The sequence below is a fragment of the Bacillus rossius genome, chromosome 11 (assembly GCF_032445375.1).
Source record: "Bacillus rossius redtenbacheri isolate Brsri chromosome 11, Brsri_v3, whole genome shotgun sequence".
NCBI classification, from domain to species: domain Eukaryota; kingdom Metazoa; phylum Arthropoda; class Insecta; order Phasmatodea; family Bacillidae; genus Bacillus; species Bacillus rossius.
The window spans coordinates 51,054,070-51,068,246 of record NC_086338.1 but is presented as its reverse complement, the minus strand read 5'-3'; the positions used below and the strand labels follow the sequence as shown (position 1 = coordinate 51,068,246).

The 14,177-nt window shown below is 37.3% G+C and overlaps 1 protein-coding gene across 1 annotated transcript in view; it reads left to right on the top strand.

The window, feature by feature from the left end:
- The window catches only part of LOC134536469 (G1/S-specific cyclin-D2-like), a 77,708-nt gene that overhangs the window by 3,719 nt on the left and 59,812 nt on the right, over positions 1-14,177 (top strand). Inside the window, exons 2-3 of the mRNA XM_063376188.1 lie at positions 11,135-11,293; positions 13,307-13,421. The gene's annotated coding sequence lies outside the window, so the exon portion shown is untranslated. The remainder of the gene's footprint in view (positions 1-11,134; positions 11,294-13,306; positions 13,422-14,177) is intronic.

Sequence of the window (14,177 nt, the reverse complement as noted above, 5' to 3'; positions counted from 1 at the left end):
TCATAACCCAAGTGTTCACAAGTGAACCACAGGAAATCAAGCTTAACGTAATTTGCTTGCAAAATTTGGGAAACCTACATAGACATATAATTCACTGTAAAATCACAGATGATTAGTACAAACGACAGAGAATTACAGATAAGGGAAGGTGAAAAACAGAATTCAGTATTGTTGATTTAAAACTCTAAACAAAGTGTTCTGATTTAAAAAAAAAAATCATTTATTCTACATTTAAAAAACTTAGGGTAAGGGTGCTATGAATAATAAGAAGGTATGGGTTAAGAATGTTTGTAATAAAATTACCTAAAATTACTAAAGATACATAAAACCTTCAATTACAATAATCTTAAGTACATGTGAATTGTTTTGCAACATATCACTGAATTCGCACACAGTTCAAAAAATAATCATTAAATTTTTATTGTGCTCTTTAACTAAAATAGCTTATCGTAAGTAAACAAAACCATTATTAGCTTTACGTAATATCACAAAAATTGTAAAAAAAATATTATTCTAAGTAAATATGTGTTTTATTTTGGTCACTTTTCTCTACAGTGTACAGTGTAGGAACTGTAGAATAAGGAATTAAGAAAGAATTGGAAAAGTAATTGGGTATTGGGATGGTTAAGGGACTATCCCAGCAGTCAATTGGAGGAATGAAGGAAAACCAATAAAAATGTGAATTGGAAGGGTAAGCGAGAGTGTAATTCCAACACCTACACATCACCACACATTGTGATAGCTTGATCTCCTGGAATGCGCTGCCTGATGCTGTCCCCTTTATTACCGAAGCACATGTAATGTGTCGTCATTTACATTGTAGAAGCCTATTCATCATATAACATAAACATAATTTATTCCATTTTTAATCATGCTTGTCATCTTCATTGTTATTAATTTATTATACTTTTGAGATATAAATAAAATAGCATATCCACTGTAAAAATTTAAGTTCCTGGATGGCTTAGAAATGTTGTTTTGAAGAGTTTATTTTCCTGTTGAAGGCGGTCCCCCCCCCCCCCCCAACCCTCTTTTTTTTCAGGGGCTATTTCATACCCCCAGACCCCTTGGTAAGATTTAGTCCTCGCAAAAGTAAATGGCCCAGCAAGGGTATCGTCCCTATTACAATATTTGACGAGCACTCTTTCCTCTATACGAGCTTACGGTCCGCTGTTGCCCGATACAATATTAGAAATTATAAATGCTGTTTTATGCAACGTTATCAATGCTATTTTATGTATCAGTGACAGACAGCAACTCTCAGTTATAGGCTAATAAATTGTATTTTTTCTAAAAAAAAAAAAGATGGGTGCGTGTACTTACATATGCACATTAGAAGGTATACTTACTTGGCATAAAAAACAAAAACTAACTTCAATTTTGCCAGCAAATAATTAATAGAAATAAAATTATAAAAGAACTGGAGTGATGTTATAAATATGGTTAGTAAAGTATAAAATAAATCAAATTTAAAAATTTAAATAAATACTCAGTATATTTCAGTTAACAGTTGCTCATTAACTACAAGTAGTTGGAGACTGTGTACTTGAAACATGTGGAGATTATATCTGAAAAGGATTCAGCTTTATAACATAAAAATTGGCACATCTTGCTAATAGTATGTATATTTTTTACTATGTTTAATTTTGCTTATCTATAGAGTTTCCATTTGAATGTGTCTGTATTTCCTATACAAATCTTCAGTTTTCCACCCATCTGAATAACATTTTGCACACTTGACCTTTGAAACATAAGGAAGGGGACTGATTTTGAGAAAACCACCCCTTAAAGCAGAATTTTGATATTTCTTGATGAAATTTTGCTATTTCATCATTGATGCTTTTTCGTCTCCATGAAAACTGGCTTTTGCCTTGTTGATAACATTTGCGTCTCCACGGCAACAACTATTGCACTGATTAATTTTTGTTTTCATTCGTGACACAGTAGTGGTTTACCCACAAAGGATTGGGGAGGGGGGGAGGCATGTGTAATAAGCAGTGCAAGTGTGTTCTGCCTGTAGACTGCTGCACAAAGCTACAACTTTAGCTAGTTACATACAGAATGAGTCTGAATTCGACAAATTTTTGTTGCAGGAAGTTCTTCAACCTCCCCGAAGATAAAGGTATTACCCCAAATCGTTACAAATAAATATTATGTGACAGCAACAAAATTTGCGGTGGTTGCAGAACTTCATTAAATTAATCATAATTCTGACGCTTAATGTTCGATCTTAAATACTTTCTCTGTTAAACTGTTATTCAGTTCCTACTTCAAAGACGCACACCACACCAGCTTTCACTCTAGAGCATAAGTCGTGATACGTGTTCAACTTGTTTTGTCTTGATTAACCTGCATCAGAAGTTTGTGGGTCTTATTCAGACTCATCATGTACATAAATGACCCTGTAATGAGAAAAAGTTGTAAGAAACGTTTTTTAAAAGGTTGAAAAAGTCTAGGTATTTGTAGGCACCAAGCTTATGTTCGGAAACTAATGTTTCTGCCTTTTTTTTAAACTTGAAAATGTCATTTTATATTGTGTAAGTTAAGCTCAGAAAGGCTTCTCCCCCTCATTTATACCCCCCCCCTCCCCTCTCTTATGCAGAATTTTATTTGGGGGGGGAGGGGTAGGATAAAACACCTCACTGCTGTTTGCTTTTGAATTTGTTTCTGTTGGTGGAAATTATGAATTCTTTAGGATTTATTATGATTTTGGGGGTTGGCCCTGCATATGGCCCTGACCAGGGGCGCAACAACAAGGGGGGGGGGGGGCAAGGGTATTTTCCCCCCCTCTAAAACCTTGAAGTGGGGGCAAACGGGGGCAAAGAAAGTGCTGTGTAATCAATTTTTAGATAATAAAACTGCTTAAATAGCACCATTTTCCACCTTGAAATACAAATTTTCCCGGGGGAGGACCCCCCCCCCCCCCACCCCCCAATTCAATAGGGGGGATCGATGATTCTTTATAAAAAGGTATATTGCCCCCCTTTTGGAAATTTAGTTGTTGCGCCCCTGGCCCTGACCTCCCCTTTTATCCATCTCTGATTGCCAGTAGGAAGTAGGGAAGTACCTAGTTGGCGATTAAAATGACCCTAAAATATTTTCTGATAATTCATATGGAATTGGGGCATTCAGGGTGTTTATTTGTTGATTGACATATAATGATTTTGCTGTAATACTAAAGGCTCTCGCATAAAAAACATTATTGAAACTGATTCTGTGAAGCATAGTGACAAAAGCTGCCATCTGATATCCATCTCAGAGAAAAAATTCAAACTGGGAAACACTGCGCATTAGGCACTTGCAAAGTTTTGACTTCTTTACTGTTACTGGTTTTCGCTGATTCCAAATCGATTAACAAATACTAAAGTAGCTATGATTCAAATACAAGCCATTAAGGGGCCCGCATACCTGGGCATACATATGGTGTACATAGCATCAGAAAAAAACCACGCTGTAACAAGTCACTATTGGGTTCGGCTAAGACAACAGCTGTTCCATGCACCAACATAAAAACTTGAAAAGTTGTCCAACGAAGTTGCAGGTAGTTGGGTATTAAGTTCTGTTAATAATTATGGTATTATTCAAAACTGTTACTAGTGATTCTCAAAATAAAAGAATTGAAATGAATTCTTCTTAAGTTTGAAAATACATATTGCTGAGCCACTGAGATGGCGTAACCTCTCTGCCCAGTCCGCAAACAACGACTAACTATAAAAAGCCAGTACAAAACACATACATGCAATGACAGTACTAAAAACATACTTCAAGCACTATACTTCAAGCATTACATAGCCGGGGACCTTCCCCAGTAAAAACACCATCTTATTGGCTAACAATCCTTATTTTTACAAGTACTATTCAGTGATTTCTCAATCTGCAGGCCTTCCCCCAGTTCTGTCGTCTGTCTCTGTCTTTCTTTTGCACTGGATACAATAAAGTATCGTCTATCATTTTGGCGTGTCTGCGTCGCGCCACTAGTTGTCTTTCTTTCACTTACCAAACTCACTGTCTTACGTTCTAGAAACGTCAACCCACTGTAAAACACAAACGTAAAATTATAATTATAAAAAGAATATTTAAATGCAATATACATCTGAAAATCATATTCACATAAATATCAACCTAGCCAACCACATGAAAACCAGTAAAAACATATTTAAAAGCCTCTTCTAAGTAAAATAATTAACTATAAATCTCACTTACAATAATATTCATAAAGACTAAATGCAAATATTAAAAACAGGCTAATAATTAAAGTTGGAACCTAAAATACTTTTCTGTGATGAAGCGTATGTGTGGAAAAACATATTTTCAAAAAAGATCTACAAAATAACTTTTATATTGCTTTTTGACATTTGGTCTGTTCGGTGCAGTGAATCATTGCTAATCTGAGAGAATGTAAAATAAACAGGATGGCGCTGTCACAATGAGTGACAAAATGTATGATTCACAAAGTGTGTGACTACTATATCCCATAGTGAATAGTGTATTTGCTTAATCAGGATCGCAGGTTGTAACACTCCCGACCTCCCAGATAGCTATGGCCTGAATTGCACTTGTTCATACATAAAGAACTCTCACAAATATAGAGCCTTGCAGATATTTAACTTGAGACACTGCACTAAGATGAAATTTGTGAAAATTATTACTGACTTTGGAGTGACGTTTCATATAAAAGAGTTTATAGCAGAATATTGTAGATTGATTTTTTCTGTACCAATATATATTTTTCCACTGTGCACAAATATACAAAATCAACATAGTTCGTAGCTATTCATTGCTTGGCACAAAAAATTTGAGGTGTCAAAAAAAAATTGGTTGTCTGTAATAAAAGAATAAATAATTGAAATTATACTAGTAATCAGATTTTTAAAATGCAAGAATAATTAACCTTTATTGCCGAAATTCTTGTTGTAATAAGGAATGAAAACCACATTATTTCACTTCACTTTATAAACAGTCGACCAAACAATTCACATGTAGATGACTTGTAATTAATTTTAAAAACTGGCGTTTAGCTATAAAGTTTAAATATAATTATGAACAAGTTTTCATTTAAATAAACTGTAATCAAATATCTAGCATAAATTATATGAATCACCATAATTCTTTAGTCAATTGTAACATAACCTATTATTACTGCACTCGCCGTGCCTGGTTCCCGCAATAGCGGATAGATATCGCGTTTCATTCGGTTCGCGTCCGTCACCGTAGATAGTAGCACGGTAGGGGAATAATATTATTTCGTTTTTATAACACGATTTTATAACAAATACGCATCCCAAATACACCAAACTTATTTATAATGTGTTACAATATTTTTTAAAACATTGTTAAAAAAATCCCGGGTGTAATTTGAATTATTATGTGTAACTGTAAAACACCATTGTTCGATAAAAACGTATTTGAATATTCAACATTACTTTTAGATAACCATACCGATTGTGCTGAAAATCGGTGGACGATCGTTAAATTACATAATTTTAATAAGTCAAACAACGAAAATATGATTGAAAAGTCAAATCGATGGTTATTCCAATCGAGTGGAAGAGAGATGCCACACATGCGTACAATGAGCATAACAGGACACATCCGTGGTGGGACATCCGTTGAGGGCGTACCGGTGTTTAGGTTGGAATATTGGTGGAAATTAATGGGCGCCACCACGTGAGTGGGCACGTGGACCCGGCTGGAAACTCTAACTCAGGGCGTTACGTGGCCCGTGTGTGGCGAGATATTAGCCCTCCTGACTTTTAACGCAACGCCTGTCCCTAACTAAGCCCGCTCTCAGCGTCGGGCACGCTTCTAATTACCGCAGTGGGCTCTCAGGGCATCCCACACGCCGCTGACAAGGTTAAGGACCCACGTGGCCCCCCGATTACAAAACACGTGACTCAAAAGTTGGTTTTTATTACTCACGTTACACGCCCTTACACAATCCTTCCGTGATACTGCTATAAAACGCCCGAGGCACGAATCGAATTAGGCGAGGAGGCGAACCACACACGTAGTCGCCTCGAGTTGCAGACACGTCCGCCCTCGGCCGGCTGGAGAAAGAGACTGGGCAGAGATCAGGGCTTGCGGAAGGCAACATGGCGCCCTTCGCGCCAAACACAATTACCGTTAACAACTTAGCTATTGCGTGCCCCGGGTTAGTATTGAAAATAACATAAACTCTTTACAAAAATTAGCACATCACATCCATACCCCGACCGTCTGTAATAATTACTTATACGATAGAAAACAGTTTAAATCAAGTTACGTGCTAGTTCCTCCGCCGCCCGCTAGGGAGCGTCCTTGTCTGTGTTTGCACGTATTAAATTACAAAACATCATGATTTAATTAAGCAAAAGACACTCACATACATAGCTGTCGTGACACTGTTTTGGGGTGAAAAGAAAAAGGATTACAATAATTATTACTACAAATTAGGGGTGCGGCGCACTGCAGCTAAGTGCCCTCTTGCTGGGCTACCAACACACGCACACACGCACGCACAAGCGGGAGGTTTGAACAGAGATGGTGGTGTTTGGGCGGTGGCATATCGGGCTCAAAGGGGCCGCAGGCCCGGACGACGTCACCGTAGTGGGATAATGTGTGTTACGGGACATTTTTTCTTGTGTGCAGCCGGCGTTCATCGATTTATTAGACGTCACGTCAAAAACAGTTAAATTATTCCCAGTATTATTTCTTTATCAGTAAAAATTCCCCGCAGTCGCTTCTGATTATGCGGTACAACCAAGAAAACATCATGTCCTTGGAACGACACAAAAGTTCACCATTGCCTCATCATGGGCTCCTGCCGATGACAGTGGGCAGTGAAATTCAAAATAAAGTGTTTTGAAACGAGGTTATTATCGGCTTGCCTTGGATCACAGCCGTTAAGATATGTTATTTCCTCATTCACATTAAAGTGTTAAAATAATGTCATCAACCAGCGCAACCTCCTTGTCAAAATTCGAGTGATGACTGATCAGACAAAGCACAGTAAAAAAAAAAAAAACACAAAGTACCAACTGGGGACATTCTGGATAAACTGCCTTCCTATTGGCTACAAATACTTTTATTACAATTACTACTCTGTGATTTCCCAGTAAGAGAGCTTTCCCACAGTCCTGGCTAACATCTCTGTCTCTCTTTAATGAGATGCGATAAAATAATGTCCATCTCATTTCAATGCCACTTTTTCGCACACCTTTCTTTCCTTCTCTCACATAAACCTCTGTCTCATGTTATAGAAACGTCCCAATAACACCATGAAATACACATATAAAATTATAGCTATAAATATAACATTTAAATGAAATTAAATAATAAAAATGCAAACATAAATAGTAACCTAGCCAACCTTGTGAAAGTTAGTAAAAACACAGTTCAATGACCTTTCAAAATAAAAATAATTAAATATCAGACTATTATAAAAATATTCATATTAATGAAATGCAAATACAAAACTAGGTCACCATGACCTTGACCTTGAACAACCAGATTATATACTCATTACTGGAGAAAAAACATTACCTCACAAATCATCAAGACTAATGGGGAAAGTGGCCTGCAATGCCAGCCACATTACACTCCCCTGCCCCCTTGTCACCCCCAAATTTGCGGCTGAATGAAATGTTTATTAAGTTGGAAAGTAATGTAAAGGAAAAAATATAATTGAAGTTACTGCTATATATTACATTTACGTAATATTTTCCACAAGTAGGCTAACTGACTCTCACATAAATTTCTGATCTGAAATTCTTTCATTTGCCTAGCCTGTTCATCTGCCAATACTTGTGTTTTCCCTGGAATGTGTTGTATGAACAAATCATACTCCTGTAAGGATAAAATCCATCTAGTCATTCTACCCTGTAGTAATTTACAAGAGCTCGCGTGCCATAAGGCCATCTGATCTGTCAAGACAGTTGTTTTCCTACCATAAATGTACGTGCAAAACTTAGAACAAGCAAATACAATACTCATTAATACCTTCTCAGTGGTGGTGTAGTTAATTTCTGCTAGCAAAACTCATAGGTACCAGGAACCTGTTCTCCTTTTTGATTCATCTGTGAAAAAACATGGCACTGGCTGTCTCTCATGTTGCATCGAATGCAGTAAAAAATTTACCATGTGTAGCAAAATGTACTTTACCAACTCTTGTTCCAACAGCTCTACTGCCTATGCCTGTTCTTCTCCCCGTTCCCAGCACTGGCCTTTCTGTAGCAGTTTCCTTAACGGCACACAAATGTTACGGAAACCCAGTACGTATTTACGAAAAAAGTTGAAAACCCCTATCAACCTCTCTAGCTGTTCATGATTTGCAGGTGATGGATACTCTCTCACTGCCTTGAGTTTATCAGGGTCAATGTGATTTCCCTGTGCATTAACATTATCCAAAAAGTTATTTCATCCTTAAAAAATTCTGATTTTTGCAATTTTGTAGTCATTTGCCCTGTAAATTCCTAAGGAAAATTATTTTCATAAGTTTTAGTTGCAATCTGAATAATGTCTACATAAATAGTTACTAAAGCCAGTATTTCAGGCCCCAAAACTTCTTCCAGCCCTCAAATAAAATGACATACATTTTGACCAAAAGGTAATCTTTCAAAAGATTTGCTCACGGTCCTAAAATACAGTTTTGCACATTTCTGTCAAAGTGATTTACTGCATGGGAACCTCACTGTGATTTAGGGCAATTTTGGTCAGTATACATACCTGCCTTAAACTCTTAAGTCAAATTTGAATTTTTTTTTTTTTTTCATGATTTGCCTGCACCCCGTGATTTGTGAAGGTAAGGTTGACATCGTCCGGGCCTGCGCCCCTTTTAAGTCCGATATGCCACCGCCCAAACACCATACCCTCCATTCAAACCTCCCGCCTACCCGTGCGTACGTGTGCGAGCGTGTGTGCTCGCCCGGCAAGAGGACGCTGTCGAGCCAGTGCGCCGCACCCCTAAAAACATAAGTAAATATAATTATGTTATTTGTTTTTATATTCCCTAAGTGCAACGTGACGGCAGATCGGCCGGGAGGATTTTATGTACTTTTATTTTAAAATAATGTATTAATATATCATAGCGTTTCCGGAAATTCCCGAGGAAACCCGAAGCCAGACAATAATTACGTTTAAATCTTAATAATTATAATTTGTACAATCTTTATTCTTTATTCAAAAATTGTTACATAATTTTCAATGCATTCTTGTCATGTTAATTTAGTTTCCCGTGGCACGAATTCGCAAATATCTTTTAACGGCAATTGTTTCGGCGGGAGGATGCCATGTTAGTCGAGCGAGCCATGATCTCAGCCCAGTCTTCCGCCATCAACGACCGAGAGCAGATGCTTCAGCACTCCGGGGACCTCACCGCTTGTTTTCTCTGCCAAGTAATTCTGTTAACTTTAATTTTGTTTCAATCACTTTCTTTTAGTCCTCGGAGCTACTCTCGGTCGGGGGACTGCTTCATTAATTAGTTTACGGCCAGTCTCGGTCTTTTTCCTCGTACCACGTAATTTAATATGTGACCGCGTGGTGGCTCATTACCCCTAAACCGATTCGTGCCGCGGGCGTGTTGTACAGTTTCAATCGTGTACGTGTGTGAGCTGAATTAGCGGAATAAATCAGGCGTGCAAATTTAACGTATTATTCTTTTATTTTCAATCTGTGTGACCACGTGGAGTGTGACGGCGTGTGGGACGCCTGAGAGCCCACTGCGTAGGTAAAAGCATGCCCGACGCTGAGAGCTGGCAGGAATTAGTGCTAGATGTTTTCAAGGGGGAATATCACGTCTCACATGGGCGACGTCACGCCCTGAGTTAGGAGTCTCACCAGGTCCACGTGCCGCACTACGTGGTGGCACCCACTAACCTTCCACCTTAAAGCCGACCGATCGACCCCCCCCCCCCACAACAAGGTTTATCTCTACCATACCAATTTCCTGTTTACATGTTTGAACCCCCGCATTTACCTCTGCAATCTGCAAGTGACATAGGTACCTCAATCCTTTATGTAAACAGGAACTTTGTTCTTTTATGTCTGTCCTTGTATTTTCGATTCAAGTTTTACTTTTTATAATTCCTGCTGTACATGTGTCATTTGCTTTTCTCTAATTTTCAGGATTTCCTGTTGAGTCTCACTTTAACTTTGTTCAAGTGTTTGGGCTATGTGTTCAATTTTTTGATCTAGGTTATGTTGCCCTTGTGTTATATCCTCAGTTTTGTTGGTGTTCTGTGCAATTTTGTTTCCCAGATGCTGCCTTAATACCTTTGTATCATCCAATTTTATTTTAGACCCTGTACCATGTGTTGTTGTATTGACATAAATATTTACATCATCTGCTCTGACCCCCTCCCTCCCCCCTTAACATCCATAACCGTAACTTGACAGTCACAATGATACAATAGTCACCAATAATTAAGATATGTTGCATGTAATGAATTAATACAAAAATAGATAGTTTTGCAAAAATTAAATATAAATATAAATAAAAACAAATACCATGAAACATATTTTTAAAGATTTTAAGTGCAACAGTTGGTGACCACTGATCGAGGGCAATGTTTCAGTTGTATATGTTCACAAATTACATGTGGTTTTGCAACCAAGCATGCAACTGATAGGTAATGTAACTGGAAGTCAGGAGTGTATGCAGAATTTCATTTGGAGGAATAGAACCTCTTTGCCTGCTGTTTGCTTTAATTTTTTTTCCTTTTGTTGGTGGGATTAATAGATTTTTTTTATATCTTAGGAATTAGGGGAGGGGGGTGATATATCTCCACCATCTCCCCTTGCATATGCCCCTGCAGCAAGTATATTACAAAACTACTTTGTTTTCTCTCAGAAGTGATGCTAAGGGGGAGGATATGTGAATGTATCACCTCCCAAACATTGAATGAAAAACTGGTGGTGCCACTTCAAATAATTTTTGTGTGTGTTTGAGGTTATTTGTCTCAGATTACACGTAAAATATCACTTCTTGGGCTGCCAAGTTAAAAACAATATTGTTCTGAAATCCATTAAGCACTAATATAAATTTTGGGCCATATAAAAAATATTTCCCACCATGAAACACAATTTTGGCTACACCCCTGCCTTCTCTCTTTTTTATTTATTTATTTATTTATTTATTTATTTATTTTCTTCCTTTTAGTCGTTGAAGCGAGCCCTGCCCAAAGAGACGGAGAAGGACCGGGATGCAACATGTGCTCCTTCCGAGGCTGCGAATGAAGTGGAATGTGGGTTTAAGTTCCTTGCCACAGTGCTGGGACTCAAAGGCAAAGCGGTCTCCAAAAAGGAGGTCATAAATCTAGTGAGTTTGAGCTCTCTCTCCGCTTGATTGGCTGGTCGGACATAAGTGCTCACTGGCTACTCCACATATTTTTGGGATTTGGACATTGACAGTCCATTTTCTGTTTGATGACTAAACAAAATTCTACTCAAGCATAGCCCCACTTTTTTTCCTGCGCCAACTGGCAACACATTGGAACTAGTAATTTCTTCTTTTAATGCATTCTTTACTGAATAAAAACGTTAATTCAGTAGATCACTCGTGAGTCGTATGTTAAATGGCAAACAAGGAAATGAGGAACATGCATTTCAAATTAATCAAGTTTGTGATTCAGTAGTTGATTTATTTTTAAGCTTTAAATGAAATAAGAAAGTTAATAAACTGTCCAAAATTTAGTATTTTTAAATAGTTTCATTAATGATCTGCTTAAAAGTTTACTACAAAGCCGTAATAAACACATACTTAAACCGGAAATTTGGTCACTTCATTCCTCAGGGCTAGAGTGATAAATTTAAAATGGTGATGTGTGTATGAACGCACTACACACATTTCTAGCATGGAGCGATTTCATTAAACCATGAAAACACAGAATCAGGATGGATGGGCCGGGATTCGAACCCAGGAATGTAAGTGCAGCGTCTTACCACTGCTCTTGTTTGTTCCGTGGTGACTGTTGAGCACCACTCAGCCACCACCGTGGTGATATTGGCTGCGAGGTACAATGAAGCGCTGGGTAACTCCAGCCCCGTGATGGTACTTCAACTCGAAACCAAGACTGCTATGAGAGTCAGTTGTGGCCACAGGGGGTAGGGGTAGGAAATATATACGTCCTTTCCAAAGTTGGGAAAAAATTTGCAAACTATCAGTGAAGGCAGTATGTTATTTTGGGTGATGCCAGGTGATAGCTGTTACACCTGCAGTTTGAACTGTATGAGAAGCCACGTAGTCTACGGCTACTTCTGCAGGCCCCACGTGTCCGTGTGTTAGTGTCAGTAGTAATTTCAATTTTTTTTTAAAAATACACCTGTTCAAATTTTTATTCCCTCCCGCATTTTTTTTTAATCCCTCTCCCTTTAATAAAATGTGAGTGATATTTCAGTACTCACCGTGACGTGTAAATATCTAACCTCAGTAATGAGTAAATTCATGTGTTCTCATGTTGCAAATAAACTTATAATACAAAACTCAACTACAAAAATTGACATAGAATTCTTTTAAGTAATGGAGAGTGTGATAAGTATATGGAAAATGTGTTTTTTAACTACATTTATGGATGCCAATCACACATAGTTTATGCACCCACTGTTAGAATTTGCTGCGAGAGCAGCTATATCAACTACTGAATCATTCGATTCGCAGAGAGAAAGGTTAAACTATATAATGAAACTGCTCCACATTTCCGTTCCATGCGTTTTGCGTTCCATTCACGAAATTACTCCTGCCAAATACTGTATACCAAGAGATAGGATATTTTTTCACATAAAAAAAAAACTTTATCCACCAGTTATGTCAATGGCTCAATGGCTGCGAAAGCCTGAGATCATTCGGAAGGCAATGTTTATTTGATACCTAGGAATTTCAGTTTCACCAAAAAAACATAAGAAACATCACATCACATCATGTAAATCCATGCAACCATGCTCCTATTGTGCTCACAGGCTAACTCTGTGCTTGGATACACGCTAGGTGTAAGGATTATAATTTGAGAACTACATGAACTCTTACTAACATTTTATCCGTAACAGTTATCTTGATAAGGTTTTTATTGACACTTTGGTTTTAATATGAAAAAAATTGACTAATATCAATGAGTTGTAAGGGCGTTTGATTTTCAGAAACATTTTAATTGATTTGCTAGAATACCATTTATTATTATTTTGTTTGCAGCTGTAGTCATTTTTTTCTTTAGAGTTTTTTTAAAGCTGTCCTGACATTCATATAATATTATAGTGCACCTTATTTTCATTAAAATCAAACAATTAATTTTTTTCTGTATAGTCACTTGTTAAACAAAAATTATTTTAATTTTTACAGGCATTAAATGAAATACGGTTCCAAGTTCACAAACAGAAATCACTTAAGGCACTGGTCAAGAAATATTCGGAAGAAAAAGCTGCTCACCAGTCCAAATTGCACTCCCTTTATCAAGGTATGTAGTGCGGTAACTGTGCTATTTCCTTTTTGACATCCTACCCATATCACGCCTTCATTTTATTCTTTCATCACTATGTTGGTCACTGGGCAGTTGGAGTCCAGCATTCTGCAAACCTTAAGTGACAAAGCAAGGCCGTGGCATGTTGTGTCGGTGTGGCCCAGTGGCCACTGAAGTGATCATGTTTCAAAGAAAAACCTGGGAAAAATCCTTCTATAATATTTAATACCGAAGATCCCATTATTAATAGATAGTTCTGTTTTCTCATTTTCATACATCTTGTTTCTATTCATTTATGTAATATGAATAACATCTTATAAATATCACATAATAATGTGGAGTTCAATTTATTTACTTATATTTTGTTCCATGTCCACCGACAGTTCAGGGTCTTTAGTGGTGGGCACGAAAAATACAAAATACACACTATTGCATAAAATAACAACAAGTAACAAGAAACAAAGGACAAGACTTACAAACAGACAGCATAAGGACGAATATGATACTTAATATAATATATACTAGTATAAAGTAGTAACATAGCAAGCAACAAGACATAAATTTAATAAAGTACAATAATGTTATCTTGAAAGTAAAAAAAAAATACTAAAGATAAATATTTTGAAATTAATCTATAAATAAGATTGTTGTTATTTTTAACTATACACAAGGCTGATAAAAGGCGACTATTAAATTGGGGCACTCAAAGGCCAATATGTCTAATCAAACAAATCACTGCCCTGATGAGCCAGC